The 19,823-nt window shown below is 40.1% G+C and overlaps 1 protein-coding gene across 1 annotated transcript in view; it reads right to left on the reverse strand.

The window, feature by feature from the left end:
- The window catches only part of TENM4 (teneurin transmembrane protein 4), a 1,737,111-nt gene extending 1,732,665 nt beyond the window's left edge, over positions 1–4,446 (reverse strand). The window contains 1 exon segment of the mRNA XM_064365345.1: positions 4,404–4,446. The gene's annotated coding sequence lies outside the window, so the exon portion shown is untranslated.
- Between the last annotated feature and the right edge of the window lie 15,377 nt (positions 4,447–19,823).

Raw genomic sequence — 19,823 nt, forward strand, 5'->3', positions numbered from 1 at the left:
AACATAATAAGGTTAGATAACCCTAGTCATGTTAACAGCTACCTAAAACTTGACATCAATCCTTTTACATTGATTCTCACTTACAGTTTACAGAAAAGAAAAGAAAAAAATTAGGAAGGACAGCATAATACATAATCTCACTGAAGCATCAAATTAGTATAAATAATGATGAAGAGTAATTGCTGCTGTTACTGGAGAACATGTTGTAAGTTAGGTTTCTAAGATATCTGCTGACGATGAGGAGAGGCTTTTGCAGTTCTGAAATTCAGACAAGGAAAAGGGAAACCGGAATTCACGGCGCTAGATAGAGGGTCAGATTTGTCCTCCCCCAGTAGTTGCTTCATCAGATTTGGGGGGACTAGCGCCACCTACTGACTGGCACTGTGCTAGTCATGGCAGGGGTTACAAAGATGGGCAGTAAGTATTAAGTTGGTGTGAAAGTAACAATCTGCACATGTACCCCAGAACTTAAAGTACAATAAATAAATAAAGTGTTGTTTACTTTCACAATTACTGCAATTACTTTTGCATCAACCTAATAGAAAGCTGAGCCCAAAGTCACAATCTTGCGTTTGCAGCCTGCCTCCACCAGTTATAAGATTATCTGACATTATAGATAGATAGATATACATATGTTATATATGTATATATATCTATTATATGTATTAAATATATAGCATATCATCATCTGACATGTATACAGAAATGCATTATGTGTGTGGGTGTGTGTGTATTTTACTTACTGATTTATATTCTATCTTCTTACACCAGAGTGTAAGTTCCAAGAGGGACAGGAGTACTGTTAAGCTAACATACTCCTAGCTTCTAGAATAACAGGAAAGTATCTAGTACATACGAGGCGCTGGATAAATATTCATGGAACCAATTTCTTACCTATTAAAGATTCCTTATGTAGTTTCCCCACCTTTAATTGCCTCTTGATACCTTAGCAACATCTGTTCTTTGCATTGTTATCAGAGAGTCACTGTTTAAGAAATAAATAAATTGCCTTTTGTTTTATTTGTAATGAAAAGAGGAAAGATATGAAGTAGAAAGTGAATGAGAGGGAAATTTTTCTGAAACTGTAAATCTGACAGTGGCGCCCCTCTGCGGAAAACAATGTCCCCCAGCTAATATGTCTCCCTCCATCTCTATTTTTCTTTTTGTACGTTTCCTAAACATGCCATATAGTTTTTTGCCTTTTTGGCATTCTGTCAGTGGTAGTCTTTCTGCAATATCCATTTTCAATCTTCAGGTTGCTGATGGAATACTCATGGAATACTTCAAGTTCCAAGTTAAAAACTTCCAAGTCTGTGGAAGTTTGCCAAATTCCCTTCAGGTCTATTTAATCTCTTCCTTCTCCTCCTCAACGCTTCATGACTACATTTTTTGTTGAAGAACTTAAATTACAATATGGCTCCTCTGAAGTCATCACATCATCACCTAGTCATCCATACGTCATTATCCAAGAAGGAGCACTAGTTCCTAGCAAAACAGAAGGTGCTCTGGAAAGATTTCTTGAATGATAGGCTAAATTTATAGGAACTCAGATGTATGAGAACAAAACTATATACTAATATCTCAAATAAACTGTTGGTTACAAAAGTATAAACCTGAATATAACCAATTTCAGTGATTTTTGCAAATAACTGCCCTCAACAATGAAATCTGCTGTTATGTTTTATTTTTGTTATAAAGAAAAACAACTCAAAATATCCAGAGGTCCTTGGTAAGGCAGAACGCAGCCAGATGGCCCAGGTAAAATAAAGACAAGCAGAAGAGATAAGTCTGTTCAGGCTTGGGCTTAGCGCCTCTGAAATAAATTTGTCAATGTTCTAACTGACAATAAGGGTCATATACTTTCCCCAACTTAATTTTACTTCCTGCTGTTTATACCAGAGTGGAGTTATGCTGTAAATTTCTGTTTTAATTATAATCTTGGTCATAAGGAATCATTCAGCCCAGAACTCCTTAGCCTGAGTGGTGTTTTAAAAAGAGTCTGGATCTGGTGTCAAGAGATGTGGGTTTAAATCCTATCTCTGCCACCTAGTGTGAATTTAAATAATTCATTTCTATAAGCCTCAGTTGCATTATCTATAATAACTTTAGAGTTTCCGCTAGAATTCAGATGTTTGTATATAAGTGACAGTCGGGGTCTGGGTCTACTTGGGGTTGATTTCATTAAGCTGATTATCAGAGAAGTTTTTAAGCCCACTCCATAGCTACCCCTTTGGGCATAGAGAAAGGGCAGAAGAAACAGTATTACAAAACCTGTATCCAAGTCAGTGATCCACCACTGGTGTCTTCTAGGGGCTTGTTAGAAAGGCCAATCCTCAGGCCCCACACAAGACCAACCCCATTATGACTTCTAGGGGATGGAGGTCTGCACCTGTGTCTTCAGCAAGCCCTCCATGTGACTCTGATGCACACTACCACAGGAGAAACGTGGTCCTGGAGGAAAGGTGGGAGGCTAGTTTCTGCTCTCTGGGTTTGGCTTTCTTGCCGACTCTCTTGGCGTCATGCTGAAGCCTGATAGAGAGGGTGCAGGCAGAAACTGGAGGACTGTTCACTCCAGCGTTTCCCAACAACTGCTCCCTCTTTTTATATCTAAAAAACTGTAATCCCCACCTCTAGTGTTTTATAAATACGCATTAAGTTACACCGTAGAGCAAATCAATGCAATAGTCCATAGCACTGCTTTGCTTTCTTCCTTCTCATTAACTTCTGGAGATTCTTACAGGCCCCATCCTAGGCAACCTAAACTTTCTCCCCATCCTCAACTCCAGAAACTCCTTTATGTATTCCAAATACCTGCTCCACGCCCATACATTCCTTCTCATTTCATATTTACCATCACCTCTCACAGTACTACAACCTGCTGGCCCAGTTCCATCTCAAGGACCTAAAAATATTATCCAAACACTAGTAGTCTTTCTTCTCAAGAAGCAATGCGGTTTCAGCCTAGGGAAATTTTGGGAGCATCCTCTTTATCTAGAAAGGTAGTTTGACAAGAACTATCTACTTTCTAAGGGTCAGAGCACACAGAGAATACTACTACTATTTTCTGCATGTTCCTTCAGATTGGTCATGAGGTTAGTTTTCACAAATAGCTCCAAACACACTTGAGCTATTAGTTGCACGTGCCGTGTATCATAGTTCATTTGTGGTAAAGCCTGTCTCACTTGACTGTATTTCTTTTCTGGGTGGAAGCTGCTGATGACAGTAAGGTATAAAACCAAAGGTATGGCCCAAACTTGACACTCAGACGACCTAAATAAGAAGTGACTCACAGAATACAAAGTCATATAATTATACCAATACCAATGGGAATGAATGCTAGGCTTGGCATTACAGAAAGGGACTATGTGAAAAGAAAGGAAGCTGATGCTTTAAATGATCAATTTATGCTGTTTCTGGCTCTGTGTACTAAACATTAAACTGTAGCATTGTTTCTAAGTAAAATGATGCCACTGAAATGCACACTACCAAATTGAGACAATTTTGCCTAAATCATTCACTGTGGACAAACTGGTCACTGAGAGGAGCAACAAAAATACCCAGGACTGGGAGGTGGATAATACCATCATCAATCCCAGTTTACAAAAGAGGACATCAGGGAAAAGAAAACGAACTTGCCCAATACCATGATATTCCTAAGAGAAGTATGTTAATAGCTTCAAACCTCCCCAAAAATCAGGATTTGGAATTAGTTTTCCATACTCTGATCAACGTAGGAATCTGAGATAAGCTTAGGGAACGTGTCTCCCAAGCATTCTCCCAGTTCCCACTTTGCTGTACACACAGCATGTCCAAGCTTTTTCCTGGGCGTCCCGCTTTTGCTCCTGTTTCTATCTCTAGTGTCGGAGTCCTTCACCGAGGCTTGGCTTACTCCACTTCCCAGCCCTCAACTTCAAACTGGAAGGAGCAGCATTTGAACAGATGCTTCCACACAGAGCAATGTCACTTTAAAAAAGAAGAAGAGGAAAAGAAAGAGAAGCACCAACATCCCTCAACGAGATCCCCTCCCCCGGAAGTCAAAGCTTGTTCATCTCAAACACAAGTCGCCACGTCACTCAGCCTTGAGACTGGTTTCCTTTAGACTCCACGCACAAGACCGTGCACCAAACGCTTCCCCCTGACTGAGCACGCGGCAGGTTTCCTTCTGAAGCCTAGCCAGAACTCAACTCAAACAACATAATTGTCAGTGACCACTGCTGTTGTCCAAAGAAAGAGAGTCCATTTCCTTCTTCTGAAATTTGCTTTCTTTTAAAACACAGGAATAGGAATACACCAGAATCTGAGAGTTTTTCAATGATTTGTGAGATGCCTATTGCAGTATTTTCATATAAAAGGTATAAAAATAAGTGACCCCGAAGAACTGTCACTTGCAATATTGCCCTTACCTTTTAATGAAAGAAAAGATCAAGTATTACAGCCACATCTCCTCACTCCTTCAGCAAAACGGCGTCTGCCAAGAAAATGATTAACAGCTGTTACTTATTTAACTCTAATGACTGAGTTTCAGGGCAATCATAAGCATTCTGAATCATTGGCTTATTTCTTAGTACAACCAGGTTTAAAACTCAATGTAGGGTTTTCTGAAATGCTGGGCAGAATGGTGCAGGTTGAAGGAGACCAGAAAATTCCCCCAAAAATATACTTCTTTGACATTTTGAGATGGCTGTTCAGAGGGCCCGCAGACAGAAATAGTTCTACAAAGCTGTCTTTTGTGGGGGAGATGTGAATTTGTAGAGAAAATCTGCATTGATACAGCCAGCCTCTCCCATGTCCAGATCTAAGAAAGATTAACTGAGAGTCTGACAGCTTTAGAGGTCTGAAAAAGAATAACAAAAAAAAAAAAACATTTGCCATCTATTCTCGAGGGCTGCTACCTGTGAGATTTCGTCTGTCAAACAAGACCACCTTTGTTAGACAGGCCTCCTCCTCTCTCCCTTCCATAACCTGTCCTGCCACTGTAACCCGTTTTTGGCCGTGTTTCAAGCCCCTATTCTTTCAGTAACCTCAAGAAGTTGTACAAGCTTCTGTATCCCATCATGGGGTGGGGTTAACGCTCCGTGGTTCTCCCCTAGGCAAGCTAATACATTTTAATGCCATTTCCCCTAGGAATCTGCCTTTTGTCAGTTTATTTTTTAGCAGACCTTCATAGTAGAAAGCTGAAACCCCAAACCCCTTGAAGTTCTCCCAGGTGGTGAAAACAGCATAGACCATCCGTAATCTTTAATAACCTCATTCCACAGCAGCAGTTCTCAACCAAGCTGCACATTAGAATCACCTGAGTAACCTACAAACTCTTGATGCCCTGATTGTACCTTAAACCAATTACATCAGAATCTCTAGGGATAGACCCCAGGCCAGAGGATTTTTTAAAAGCTACCCAAGGGTTTCAATGTGCAGCCAGGGTTGAGAATCGGGGCTCTGTAGACAGCATGACTCTGGAATCAATCTCTGACTAATAACTGGTTGCCATGGAAATTTATCCACCAGCTGGGTGAGTATTGTGCAACCTCCAGGTTACTTTCAAAACTAAAAATAACTGATACTTTCAATCATTGGAATAATAAAATCCTTTTATGATCCACAGAAAAATTAAAAGTATTGCAGTAGGACCCGCTCTTTATATTGATCCAGTCAGCTGTTGTCCGTGGATCCCACGGTTGGGCCCTCGTTCTAGCTATAACTAAACAGCACGAGAAAAGTCACGGGACATTTGCTTCTCATTCACTGAATAGGAGCACCTGTAAGGGTGCATCCAGCTGTTACGTATTTACGTCAGTCATGGTACAGTGGAGGCTACGTGGACCTCAGACTTCTCAGGCCTCGGTTTGTGCATTGTCTCTGTCACTTATTAGTTGTGTGACACTGGGCAAGGCACTTAACCTGTACTAGGTTCGCTTATCTGTACAATGGAGATATTAATACAATGGAAATCTTATTTTTCTTTTCTTTTCTTGCAGATAGAATGAGACGTGCTACTTTGTAAACTTCAACTATCATATCATACAATATCTGTAAAAATATGTATCTCTTCCCTCTGTTGGCATGAATAAAGATGATGGAAAAATCCATGTGTTACATTTTTCTAGGGGTTGAAGGCAGTTTTCGTCTTGTGTCTTGCTAAACGCTAAGTGCCCTGATAGTAAGTTCAAGTCCCTCAGAGGTGCTCCTTATGAACAAATTGCACAGTCTACCCACTGGGGTTTGGCAACCGAAGTGGCTGGAATCCCCATGTTCTGGTAGGAAGCATAACCACATCACGAAATCACTCCCTTGCCGAACACCTCCTACATATGATCCTGCAACTGACAAGCGCACCTCGGTGTTGTTACGGATGCTCTGTTACCTAAAAAGCAAACTTAAAGAGAGGAAAGAAAAGAGCAAAACAATTTATTTTCTATCCAATTAAAGTCATTATAAACAGCCTCCTGGCGCTTAACCTTTTTCCTCCAAAATCCCAATGTTTCAGCTGGTTGCTCAGATGTGGAGCTTCATTGAGGTTTTTCTTAATTGCCTTTCCATCACTAATGGGATTCACTTCATCATTACCTCTGCCAAAAGCTGCCTCCAACTTTCAGCCCCCATGCTGGGCTATTTACATGCCTATTTATAATGCACATTTTCATTGAATGCTGAAGTCATGTCATCTCAAAGTTTACCAGGCTAAATTGGAGTATACCTCTTCTAAGTTGGAATGACCTACTGAAATAATACTTTCTTACGTATCAGCAACTCTCTCCAAACCCCTCCCCTCTGTTCATCCTTGTCCCCTGTTTCCCCTTCACACTTTCTTTACTCTCTCCTTTCTCCCAACTGTGTCATCACGTGGTACCCATTTACTTCCTACGCTCTTCTTCACAGTATCATCACAGAGCCATCTTACTCTTTCAACCACATCGATAACCTCCCTGCCTCTGTCTCAGTGAGCAGCTATTTTTCCATCTTATTTTATTTAATCCCAAGAAAATTCTGCAAACTAGGTCTAATGAATCCCAATTTAAAGGTGAGGGAACTGAAGATTATGAGAGGGAATATGATGATGAAGATCATACAGTTTACAATGACCAAGGTAGAATAGCACCCAGTTCATAACCTCTGGAAAAAGAGGAAGACCACAGAAATCACATGTCATATCACAGAAGGAGAACCATCCAGAGAGCAGCAGTGCTCAGCTGGAGTCTCTCTGTGAAGCAGAGGAGCAAAAGCAGCAGGATCCGGATCGACAACTCCCCATGACTTGTTCTTTCAAAGCCTCTCGAACCAAACCTCCTTGAACAGCACATTAAGTTAGAATTGTTGGAGTCTTCTCAAACAGAATGAGTGAGTAGGTTCTCAGATGAAAAGAGACAGTCCATAACACATGAATCTGCATGGCCAGACAGAAGATCTGCTATGAGATGAAGCTGCAGGGTTGGGCAGTGCTCACCCCAGTGCAATTCAGGAAGATGAGGTTCTAACCAAAGGACATTGCCTGTAAGCAAGCACCCCACTTGTAACAGAATAACAACAATAAGAACAGCAAGAATTCCACACATTGAAGTTTGTTACTGTTATTCCTTTATTTTTAAAAAATCACATTGCTTTTTGTTTTGGTATAAACAAAACAAACAGGTATCTTATGATCTATGAGTACATTCAATTTAGCTAAGTTTCTTTGCGTCTGAAAAATTGCTATTAATTTTGACAATGCTCCTTATAACCAATGTCATTGAAGAATCAAGAGATCTTCATGTGCCCCAAACCGTGCTAAGCCCTACACATAGGACACTTCTTTGTATCCCCCCAACTCTGTGAGGAAGGTCATACTAATATTTTTATTTTACTGGGGGTAAAACGGAGGCTGAGTAAGGATCAATATTTGCTAAAGATAACATGACTAGAAGTGGCAGAGATGAGAGTCCAACCTTGGTTTATCTAATTCTACTATCCATGTTTTAACCACTTTTATCCCTTGACTAAAGTGGGAGAGCCTCAGGCAAGAACCTAACTTAGTATCACCGTTTTAATTGTCCTTGTTCTTTTCTTTTCATCAATTATCCTTTCATTAAATATTTTATAGGGTGTCTCATAAAAAGACATGAGTTTGTGGGATGATTTATGCTGATTTGAACTTCCAGTGGTTGTGTCTGCCATCGTGGATTAATGCATTGGCATTCTAATCTTACACATCGATCTCCATGAGTTTGGTTAACGTGAATATCTCTGAGAGAAGGAGCCATCTTCATAGACAATGAAGCCAGCTAGGTGCCTCTTTGAATCCCTCTCCCCTCTCCCCTCATTTTGGGCCTCTGTTTTGAGTTCTACATTTCTAGTTGCACTGTGCCTGGGACTTGGCCTGACCAAAAGGAGAGCATATCCATGTGTAAGTGTGGACACATGAATCACAATGATTTGTAAACATGCTGAGAAATGGCAGCACAAATACAATCTTCTAGCTTTTACAAAAAGACTCATTTTCTGATCAAGAAAAAATCCAGAGGGCAGCTCCCATTAGTGTGGACGAGGCAGGGATCAAGAAGTCAGTGTTCAAACTAGAGCCTCAGATGCTAGCCCCTTATAGTTAGCAGTCTGGGTTTACGCTGCAGCAAAGAGGGCAAAGTCTTTGATGACCATGTCAGGCTGCTGAGAGCTCACACTGCCATTTGTCTTCCTGTGCCTTCTCGTGCCCTCTGCCAAGACTCTGCCTATGTGACAAAATACAGCTGGCGGACATGAGCAGCCCCTAAGGGCCGATGAGCCACATACAAAAAATACAGCGTACACTGAGGATATGCCCCAGGGATCACTTCTCAATATTATGACTGTGGCAATCATACACTGCAAGAAGGAGTTACAGCTTATGGGGAAAAACACTGGATCAGGAGTTCTGAGAAGCAGCATGACTCAACCAGGCTTATGAGTCAGGCTTTTGGGGTTCAACTCAGCTACACCACTCACTCTTCATGTGACCTCGGACATATTCTATACATGTGTTTACTCTATCATCTGCAAAAGTAGACGAAATAAAACCGAGTTGTTAAGGTTAATTTGATTGCTAGATGATTAAAATGCATAAGCATCCGGGTTAGACATATGTACGCAAAAAAAATGTTACCTTCTTTCTAAAATCTCTACTCAATCCAATCTCATTTCTCACATGAGAAAACCAATGCCCAGAGAGGGGAAAGGCTTTCTCAAAGTCACACAGTCGATTCCTGGTAAAGAGAGATGCACCAGATAGTGCACTGAATTCGGAATCAGAAGAAATAAGTTTGAATCCCAACTTTACTTTTTCACGTGACATTGAGAAAGTTACTTCTCTAAGCCTCAGTTTCCTGGTTTATGTGAGGGGAGTAGTAATGCTGCTCCTCCTGATTCACTGGTATCTTTTCATCCTATGTCCCATTAAGAAAGAAAAATGTCCAAGCTAAGGAGTCTGATGGGAGGCCCTCACAAAAGTCTGGAATACCAAAGGGCTATGACCTCAGTGTAAAGGGAAAAAATGACAGACATCCAGGAGATGTGCATGTCTCAGCGTTGGTGGTGATACGGGGAGGTGGTCTCTCTTAAGAATTAGCTGCAGTTACTCTGGAGGCTGCTGTCAGGATTGCCTGAGCCCATGAACTATACTGGTGCCACCGCGCACCAGCCTGGGTGACAGAGCAAGACCCTGCCTAAAAAGTAATAATAATAAGAATTGAACTGTAAGTTTTCAGGTCAACTTCTGTATTTACACTGTCAGTATGCACCACCTCCCGACTTCTGCCACACACACACACACACACACACACACGCACACACACACGCGCGCACACACACACACACAAACACAAATACTCTCAACTAAAGTGGGCTCAGGTTGATAACGCCCCCATGTGGCCAGTGGAAGTAAACCTCTCTGGAAGTTTAATAGCAGCCCAGAGATTTAGGACTTTGAAAAATTCATCCCAAATTTAACGATGTTAAAAAGTATAAAAATGTGTTCAGCAGCCAGTCACAGTGGCTTACACCTGTAGTCCCAGCACTTTGCGAGGCCTATATAGGAGGATCCCTTGACTCCAGAAGGTCAAGACCAGCCTAGCCAACATAGTCAGACCCCAACTCTACAAAAAAATTTTAAAAATTAGCCAGATGTGGTGGTACACATCTCTAGTCTCAGCTACTTGGGAGATTGAGGTAGGAGGATGGCTTGAATCTGGGAAAGATGTGCATCTTAGAGTTAATGAAATATGGTGGATACGGCTGCACCACTTTCATAACATTTTAAGGGATAATACAGCATATATGTAACAGAGTGCCAGACAATAAATATCGGCTTTGGAAGCCAGCTCTGCCTCTTCTCACTTATGACCTCGAGTGGGTCACTTAGGAGGATGAGATCTGTGGTTCCGACAGTCTCCTCCACTACTGCTTAAATGATTCATCTTAAAATAGTCCACATGCCTCTATTTATTCACAATTATTTCTGTCAGGTTTCATGTTTAAACTAAGGCACATTTAACTGTACTTGAAGTGTCCCACAACAGCTTAATAGCTCACTCTTCAGAGTTAAGAGAAGTCATAGTTTCCATGAAACTCCTCTTTATTAGCTACCATTTTGTTCTAATCATCTGATATTGTTCATTATCTCTTTTAGCAGTGAAATGTACGACTGTGTCAACATTCTCCTGCTTTGGAATATGGTCCTAGACAAAGAAGGCAAAGGTGTCCCAGAGGAAGCCATTTTTCCACACCCAAATTCTAATAATGAGGATGGTAGTCAGTGTGCCATCTTTTGTTTTAAACCTCAGTAAGAGATTTCTTGAGGGTTTCATTTATTAAAGATGACCAAAGGGGAGCATCCACTTTTGGATAAGTAATTATCCATAACTATTTAGGGAAAGACAAGAGGATGTTTTTGACGAGGGGAGGAGAACAGAATGCTAAGGAAGAATGAGGACTCAGGCAGTCTGCAGAAGAACAAGACGCCCTACCATTCATTCACACACCAGTGCTTCCTTAGAAGGCTATCTGCTTTCGTCTTCCTTTGCTTGGGGTGGGTGGGCAGGACTAAAAGCGGTACGTGAAAGTATGGTTAGAGTTCGCAAGGAAGTCACATTCAGAGGAACTGATCTCAAAAACTTTCAGCCAATCACACGTGACCAAATATGGAAGCGTTTTTCTGAAAGTGAGGGTCCAGGGCAGGAAGGAGACTAATAAAGTGCCGTGGTGTAGAAATTCACATTTAGTCATTTACTCACCCACAGTATGAGTCCACTGTTTGAAATTCTGCTATTACAGACCTCGATGATGGTTTCGTCATTCAGATTCCTTCTACAAGATTTTAAATCTTCTTGGTTGGTTACATCATGTGATATAAACAGAAGGGATTCAACTCATCTTCAGGCGAATCCCAGCTGTCCTACTGACCATCCGTGGGGATCATAAATAAATTGCTTAGCTTTTCTGCATACAGAATCCTCAGCAGGGAAAACAACTACCTGAAACAATGCCTCAAATGTACAAGGTACACACAAAAATTATATTTCCAGGTTTTCTATCGCATTGAGGCAAGAAAAATATAAAATGTTCTTTCTTAAAATTTCTTTCAGGAAGGAGCACCCCTGTTAGGGACAGTGGCCATTAAGAAAGATGCAGTAGAACACAAAGAGGTAGACCAGGTGCACCGTGACTGTGTTACCTGAGTTTAGCCGCTTATTCTTTCTGAAACATGTAAACATAGGTAATTAAAATACCTGCACGCTCACTGAATTTGGGATATGCTGCTATAAACATTTCTGGGTAGCTTCTTCAATATCCATTTTCATCTTCTTCCTTGCTAACAAACCCTTAATTAAGTTCAGGGTGGCCATATGCCCAGCCTGAACAACAAAATTCCCCAGCCACCTTTTTAGTTTGTGACACAATTCTTAATTAAATTCTAAATGAAAGTCACTCCTTGGAGCTTTGGAGAAAACTTTTCAAATGCAGACCAACTCAGATGGCATTCACCCTTTGTTCTTTGATCTTCTCTTCCTTCTTGTCTGGAATATGGAGGCAATGATGGAGACTGAGAGCCACATTGCAGCTCCAGTGAATCCTGGAAACAGCATACCAGCCCTGGAATGCTCCCAGTTGCAGGAGAAAATCAGAACTGCTATGTGGTTAAGTAGCAGTTTTAAATTAAAACTGCTATAGTGGTTAAACCACTGTAGTTGAATTTCTTTTGCAAAAAATCAAATGCACATCATGACATAAGGTCTTTATGAAATATTAACGTTCTTCTGCAGAATCTGACATTCAGTATCAGACCTCAATAAATGTTACTTCCTTCTGTTTTTCTTGCCAGTACAGAGAAAACACACACAAGGGTTCAGGACAGAAGTTCTATTCAGGAGTAAGGGAGTTCTACAACTATCTCAATTATGAACAGAGCAATAGCCAATGAGGGTGAAAAAGCAGGAGATGAGAAGTGGAGCCCTCAACAGCAGGGGAGAGGCAGTGGTATGTATCATGTCCTCAATTTTACAAATGAGGAAACTGAAATTCAGCAAGGATAAGTAACTTACTAGGGTGAGATGACCTGAAAATAGCAATCATCTAAGATTGAAGATGTAACCCTAGGGCAGACTGATTCTGATGATTCTGTGCCCTTTTCATTGAGCCCCTCAGCAAGGATAGAGGCAATGTCCCAGAAAAGACATGGATATTTTGTTTCTCATCAGACATTTCAGGTTTCTTGAGGACATTCGTCTTTTAATGAAATACGAAAAAAGAGATAGAGAATCTTTGTCTTCTTCATTACGTCTCTTTTGAAAGGTTTCAAGCACACAGGAAAAACATGATCACAGTTGTCAAAGAGAAAGTTAGATGCAGACAGTTTTTGCTAAGTCATGGGTCATCACAGCTCTTCACATGCCCAAGAACCTGCAGGGGATGGTGCTAACAGCGAATACCTAGGGGGAGTACTCTGGCCTGGGCTCTCAAGGTGGATCACGCAGACTCAAAAACACAGTTCTCCCTTTTTTTAAACCAGCTGTTTCATTAACCTTGGGTGTATGTTATGTGGCCTCTCAGTACCTCATTTTGCTCAAATGTAAAATAGAAACAATACCTAATTCATAAAGATGGCATAAATAGTAAACAGGTTAACATAATGAAAATGTTCAGTCTAGGCCAGGTGTGGTAGCTCCCACCTGTAATCCTAAGACTGTGGGAGGCTGAGGCATGAGATCGCTTGAACCCAGAAGTTCAAGACCAACCTGGACAACATAGTGAGACCTTGGCTCTATAAAAAGTAAAACAAAATAAAATAAAATTAGCCAATTATGTCACATGTCCATGGTCCTAGCTACTTGGGAGGCTGAAGTGAGAGTATTGCTTGAACCCTGGAGGTCGAGACTGCAGTGAACCATGATTGTGTCACTGCATTCCAGCCTAGGTGACAGGTGACAGAGTAGAACCTTGTCTAGAAAAATAAATAAAAGGAAAGAAAATGCTCAGTCTAGTTCATAGAGTAGGTACTCAATGAATTTTAGCATCATTTTAGCCTTTACTTTTCTAGTCTACCACAAGAAGTACAAAAAGATTTTCAATCAGAAAAATACAACCATATTATAAATATTCAGGAGAAAATCAAAACTATGTGTCCACATGTTTATGGAGAGAGAATGCTAAGCATCTCAGCTGTTTTTGAGTTTTTCTTATTAACATTTGTTTGCTCTTTTTGATTCCCTTTGTTTCAGGCTATCACACAAGTGGTAGCAGGTGCCAAAGTCTAAGGAGAAAATATGGGAGAAAAATTTAAATGGAATTACAAATATCTATTCATCAACCCTTTCTCTCACCGAAAATTATGAGGGATTGTAAATAAGAAGAACATAATGTAGGAAAGCAATGCTTACATGCACAGGAGCCCCGTGATGGCTCCTAGAAGGCTGGGTTGAAGCTGCCCGGCTGAGGCAGATGAAGAGCTTTTATAAAGGGGCCTGCAGTACCAGGCTCTAGGTCCTAACACTCTGGGCGAGGTGTACGGCGACCAATCAGTCGTCCTCATTGGGCTAGGACTTTCCTGATTTTAGCATTGAAAGTACCACATTCCAGGAAATCTCTCAGTGTGGGGAAACCAGGATTTTTGGTCACCCTAGCAGGAATTAGATTCAGCAGAGGGTGAATACTAAACCTAAGTAGATATTTAGATTTGTAGTAGACATTCAGCCTTCACCCCTACTTTCTACCCTATGCCTCTGTGGACTGCTTAAGGAATTAGCCCCAATCCCTCAGCAGCTTAAACTACCGTATCAGATGGAGCAAAATGCTGGAAGAGCAGTAACTGTGTCTCTTGGGCTGACTCTCCTTTCTTCTTCATTGTTTGCGTAACTGCAGAATGCATTTACGGGTGCATTTTTCTCTCTGCAAGCTAGCGAGTTGACCTAGTGGTGACGGCAGCCGCAGGACAAAACAACCTTGAAACAAAAAGTAACTGATGTGGATACTGCAGGTACAGGCAGGAGTGTTCACACTTACACACCCAGTGTGTCATGTACAAACTAAGCGTGGTACATTGGAAGTCACTGTCTACACAGATCAAGTAAATGAGATAGATGTATTTCTCATTAATTCTTTCATACATATATTTATTATTATTTTTAAATAGCCACTTTCTCAAGCACCAACAATGTACCATGCATTTATATGTGCCCTAATTTAATCCTTTAACAACTCTGTAAGGTGGTATAGATATAAGAAGACTGAGGCTCAGAGACAAGTTTGTGGAAGGAGAATGTGGTTTTCAGTTGGAGCCCTCTTAATAACTGGACAACTCACCCTAGCATATGTCGTTTAGCCATCCTTACTTTCCAGGGTAATTTTCAGGATTAGATAAAATGATAAATGTGGAGAGAGATCCAAGATGGCCGATTACTAGCAGCTCAGGATTGTAGCTCCCAGTGAAAGTGCAGAGAACGAGAGGACGCCACACTTTCAGATGAATTTTTGTTGCTCACAGACCAGGAGACTCCCAGCGGAGGAGCCCCACGGGTCACCAGTGCAACTCTTGTGGCCGGCACGGTGGTTTTGCCGGTGCCGTGGAGTGGTGGTTCTTGGTGCAGAGTAAACGGGACTGGGTCCCCTTTTGGTCGACATTTGGAGCTCCGGGAGGGTGGAGTCACCTATTCGGCTAATTGAAAAAGAGACTCAAGAAGGAAGCCAGACCGGAGATTCCTGGGCAGAAAAGCACCGTGAATCTTAACGCTGCAGTTTTAGCCGGTGCAGTGGGTTGCTCAGATTCCGGCGCTGGGAATCAAAAAGTTGAACGTCCACTCAGAGACCTAATTTGAAAGTCAGTAATCACAAAGATGACAGGTGGATAAATTTACAATGATGGGAAGAAACCAGCATAAAAAGGCTGAGAATACCGAAAATCAGAATGCCTCTCCCTCTACAGTTCCTCAACAAGGGAACAAAGCCTGATGGAGAATGCGTGTGTTCCATTAACAGAATTAGGCTTCAGAAGGTGGATAATAAGAAACTTCTATGAGTTAAAAGAACATGTTCTAGCCCAATGTAAAGAAACTAAGAACCTAGAAAAAAGGCTTGATGAAATTCTAATGAGAATAGACAATTTAGAGAGGAATATAAGTGAATTAATGGAACTGAAGAATACAATACGAGAACTCCGTGAAGTATGCACAGGTTTTAACAGTCAAATTGATCAAGCAGAAGAAAGGATATCAGAGGTCGAAGACCAACTTAATGAAATGAAACGAGAAGACAAGATTAGAGAAGAAAGAGTAAAAAGGAATGAGCAAAGTCTCCAAGAAATATGGGACTATGTGAAAAGACCTAATTTACATTTGATAGGTGTACCTGAATGTCATGAAGATAATGAATTCAAGCTGGAAAATATTCTTCAGGATATTATTCAGGAAAACTTTCCTAACCTAGTAAGGTAGGACAATACTCAACTCCAGGTAATACAGAGAACACCACAAAGATACTCCTCAAGTAGAGCAACCCCAAGACACATAATCGTTAGATTCACCAGGGTTGAAATAAAGTAGAAAATTCTAAGGGCAGCTAGAGAGAAAGGTCAGGTTACCCATAAAGGGAAGCCTATCAGACTCACAGCAGATCTCTCAGCAGAAACCCTACAAACTAAAACAGAGTGGGGGTCAATGTTCAATACCCTCAAAGAAAAGAATTTTCAACCCAGTATCTCACATCCAGCCAAACTAAGCTTCGTAAATGAAGGAAAAATAAAATTTTTCACGAACAAGCAAGCACTCAGAGATTTCATCACCACCAGGCCTGCTTTACAAGAACTTCTGAAAGGAGCATTACACACAGAAAGGAACAACCAGTATCAGTCATCCCAAAAACTTACCAAAAGGTAAAGAGTATCTCCATAATGAAGAATCTATATAAACTAATAGGCAAAATAGCCAGCTAGCATTAAACAACAATATTAAACTCACAAATATCAATATTAATCCTAAATTTAAATGGATTAAATACCCCAATCAAAGACACAGATAGGCAAATTGAATAAAAAGTCAAAACCCATCAGTACGCTGTATCCAGATTCATCTCATAAGCAAGGACACACAAAGAGTCAAAACAAAGGGTTGGTGGAAAACCTACCAATCAAATGGAGAACAACAACAACAAAAAAACAGGTGTTGTAACTTTTGTCTCTGACGAAATAGACTTTAATAGTGACAGACTAGAAGAAACAAAGAAGGACATTACATAATGGTAAAAGGATCAATGCAACAACAGGAGTCAATGATCATAAATATATACGCACCCTATATAGGAACACCTAGATACATAAGACAAGTTCTTAATGACTTATAAAGAGACTTGGACTCCTAATAGCGGGAGACTTTGACACCACATTGTTAATATTCGACGGATCGACGAGATAGAAAATTAACAGGGACATCTATGATTTGAACTCAGACCTGGAACAAGTAAACACTGTGAATATTTATAGAATTCTTCACCCAGGTTCACAGAACATACATTTTTCTCAGTATCACATTACACCTATTTTGAAAGTGACCACATAATTGGAAGTAAATCACTTTTCAGCATTTGCATAGCATTTCACAGACTTAAATGAAATATTGGTTGGCTGTTTGTTTGTTATTTTCTTCCCTTATTCCTTCCTGTCTCCGCTGTTAAGCACAATTATAGGCATAAAAGAGATTTTTAATACCTATTTTTAGATTGCATTCCAGCCTGGGCAATAGAGCAAGACTCCTGTTCTTGCTCCCCGTTTCTCTTTCTCTTTCTTTCTAAAGTAAAAAATAAAATAAAAAAAGATATTGAAATGGGAAAAGTCACATGAGTGGAATCCACTGGTTTGGATTTTTGGTCAGCTTGCTGCTTATTATTAGCCTGGGTAGTTAACCTTAGTTTACACTCCAGGTTCCAGGAGGCTATTTTGGGAATATTGTGATTCCTTCTTTGGGGAATTGGCTCCAGGACTATCCATGGATACCAGAACTTCAAATGCCCAAGTCTCTGAGACAAAGTGGCTTAGTATTTGCACATAACCTATGCACTTCCTTCCATATATAGTCATATGTTGCATAACAATATTTTGGTCAACAACAGACTACATGTATGATGGTGGTCCCATAAGATTATAAAGGAATGAAAAATTCCTATTGCCTAGTGACATCATAGTCATTGTAACATGGTAGTACAACCTATTACTTGTGATTGTGGTGATGCTGGTGTAAGCTCACATATTGCACTGCTGGTTGTATAAAAGTATAGCACATACAATCATATACAGTACGTAATACTTGATAATGACAATAAATGACTTTGTTACTGGGTTTATATATTTACTATATTATACTTTCTAATCATTATTTTAGAGCATACTCCTCCTACATGTTAAAAAGCCAAGTTAACTGTAAAAGAACCTTAGGCAGGTCCTTCAGAAGGATTCCAGAAGACGGCATTGTGATCATAGGAGATGACAGCTAACAGCTCCACGTGTGTTATTGCCCTGGAAGACCCTCCAGCGGGACAAGGTGTAGAAGTAGAAGATAATGATATTGAGGATCCTGACCTTGTGTAGGCCTAGACTAATGTGTATGTTTGTGTCTTACTTTTTAACAAAAAAATTAAAAAAAAAATGATAAATGTAAATTATTTTGTAAAATGGTAGCCAAATATAATTATGTCTCCCCCTACACACACAATACACACATACACACAGAGAAACACATTTAGTGACACTTTGGGCAATTTATTTAATCTTTCTGACGGTAGCCAACCCAGAAATAATTTGCAAGAGGGGAGCATGATTTCAGCCTTTGTCAGAGTCCTACCATTCCTTCTTCGAGCCATGCCAAAGAAACATGCAAAGAACTCTGCCTTCCAGACGCACTTCCCTACGCGTCCCATCCAATTAGAAATTCCATACTTTATCCTTGCTCTAAGCTCCAGATTCATACCTATACTCTAAATTTTTGATTATTTACCTATCTATTGCAAATAGACACAACTAAAGTACTTGTGCCTAGACTATAGATTAAATTCAAAGTTTTGTGAGAGTGAACTAGGAAGTTTTATCTAACAAAGGGAAACAAAGTGATAATTTGTATATTGGTATTTTGTGGGGTTTTCTTCTTAGTCTTTTCAACTTCATACGGCCATTTCATAGTTATTTTCTTTTGTGTAAAATAGGTAAATGGCTTGTTTTCATCTCTCATTTATTTCATATATGATGAGGTTTTTGTGTGTCACAGCAAGGCAAACATGGTAAATTCTAGGCAATTTGTTATTTGAAAAAAGACTTCAATTCTTGATTTTAAAAGTTTTACACGTAAAGCAAAATGAAATGCTATTTAATACAGACCCACGCCAGTAAGCACTATATTTATGTCTACTTCAAAAGAAAAAAAAATGCCGTTTTAATTTATTTACATTAAATACAAAAATATTTCTTTTAAAAATATACTCGTTTTCAAAAAGGTCATCTGAAGTTCCCAGCATCCATTTAACAATCAAAGTAGTGTTTTGCCAACAGAAAACAAACCCAAATATCAAAGGTTTGATAATGTTGAAAACTAAAATCCCAAGAGATCTGAGAGATTTTTAAGTTAGATGCATATATTCTCTTATCTTTTTAAGGCCTACAATACACAGCCAAAAATAGAAAAGCTATCTTATTCCAGAAGCTTCCTAACTTCCTAATGCATCGATCAACAAAAACGAGTGAGAGTCAAGCTACTCATGAAACAAGCATTGAAAAGAAGAACAGTTGTTTCTTCATAGTACTTAGGAAATCAGGGAGGGCGTACAGGAGCAGAGAGTCCACATGCTTTCCATTACCCCTGCATAGAGATGGTTCCCTTGGAATTAATATGCCCTCCCACACCTACCAACCCCCGGTCCTCATCATTTGGGATTCTGTATCAGGGGATGATAGACTCTCATGCTTGAAAAGGACTTTACAAGTTATTCGCTGTAGTTTATTTTTGAGACTTTTAATTCCTCGAATAGCCTATGCATCACATGTTCTCTAGATAGTAATTAAATACCTTCTACAATCAGGAATCCATTACCTTCAGGGCAGCTTAGTTCTTAAAATGGTTGTCACTAAGAGCATTCTTCATCATACTGAATTAGCATTTTCTATTTTCTAGATTCCTTTCTTCATCCCCTCCTTTCTTCTTTCTTCCCGACTCATTATAACCCTCTCCCTTCCCTTCTTTCTTTCCATCTGTCTTTACAAAAATAAGTACTAAGACCCACCATGTGCCAAGTACTCTGTGCTACAATCTGGAAAGACAAGAGTTAGGGTTAGCATTCAGGTTAGTCTTTCT

Source organism: Aotus nancymaae, unplaced genomic scaffold, assembly GCF_030222135.1.
Source record: "Aotus nancymaae isolate 86718 unplaced genomic scaffold, 86718_ANA_hifiasm-v0.15.2.pri h1tg000059l, whole genome shotgun sequence".
Classification (NCBI taxonomy): domain Eukaryota; kingdom Metazoa; phylum Chordata; class Mammalia; order Primates; family Aotidae; genus Aotus; species Aotus nancymaae.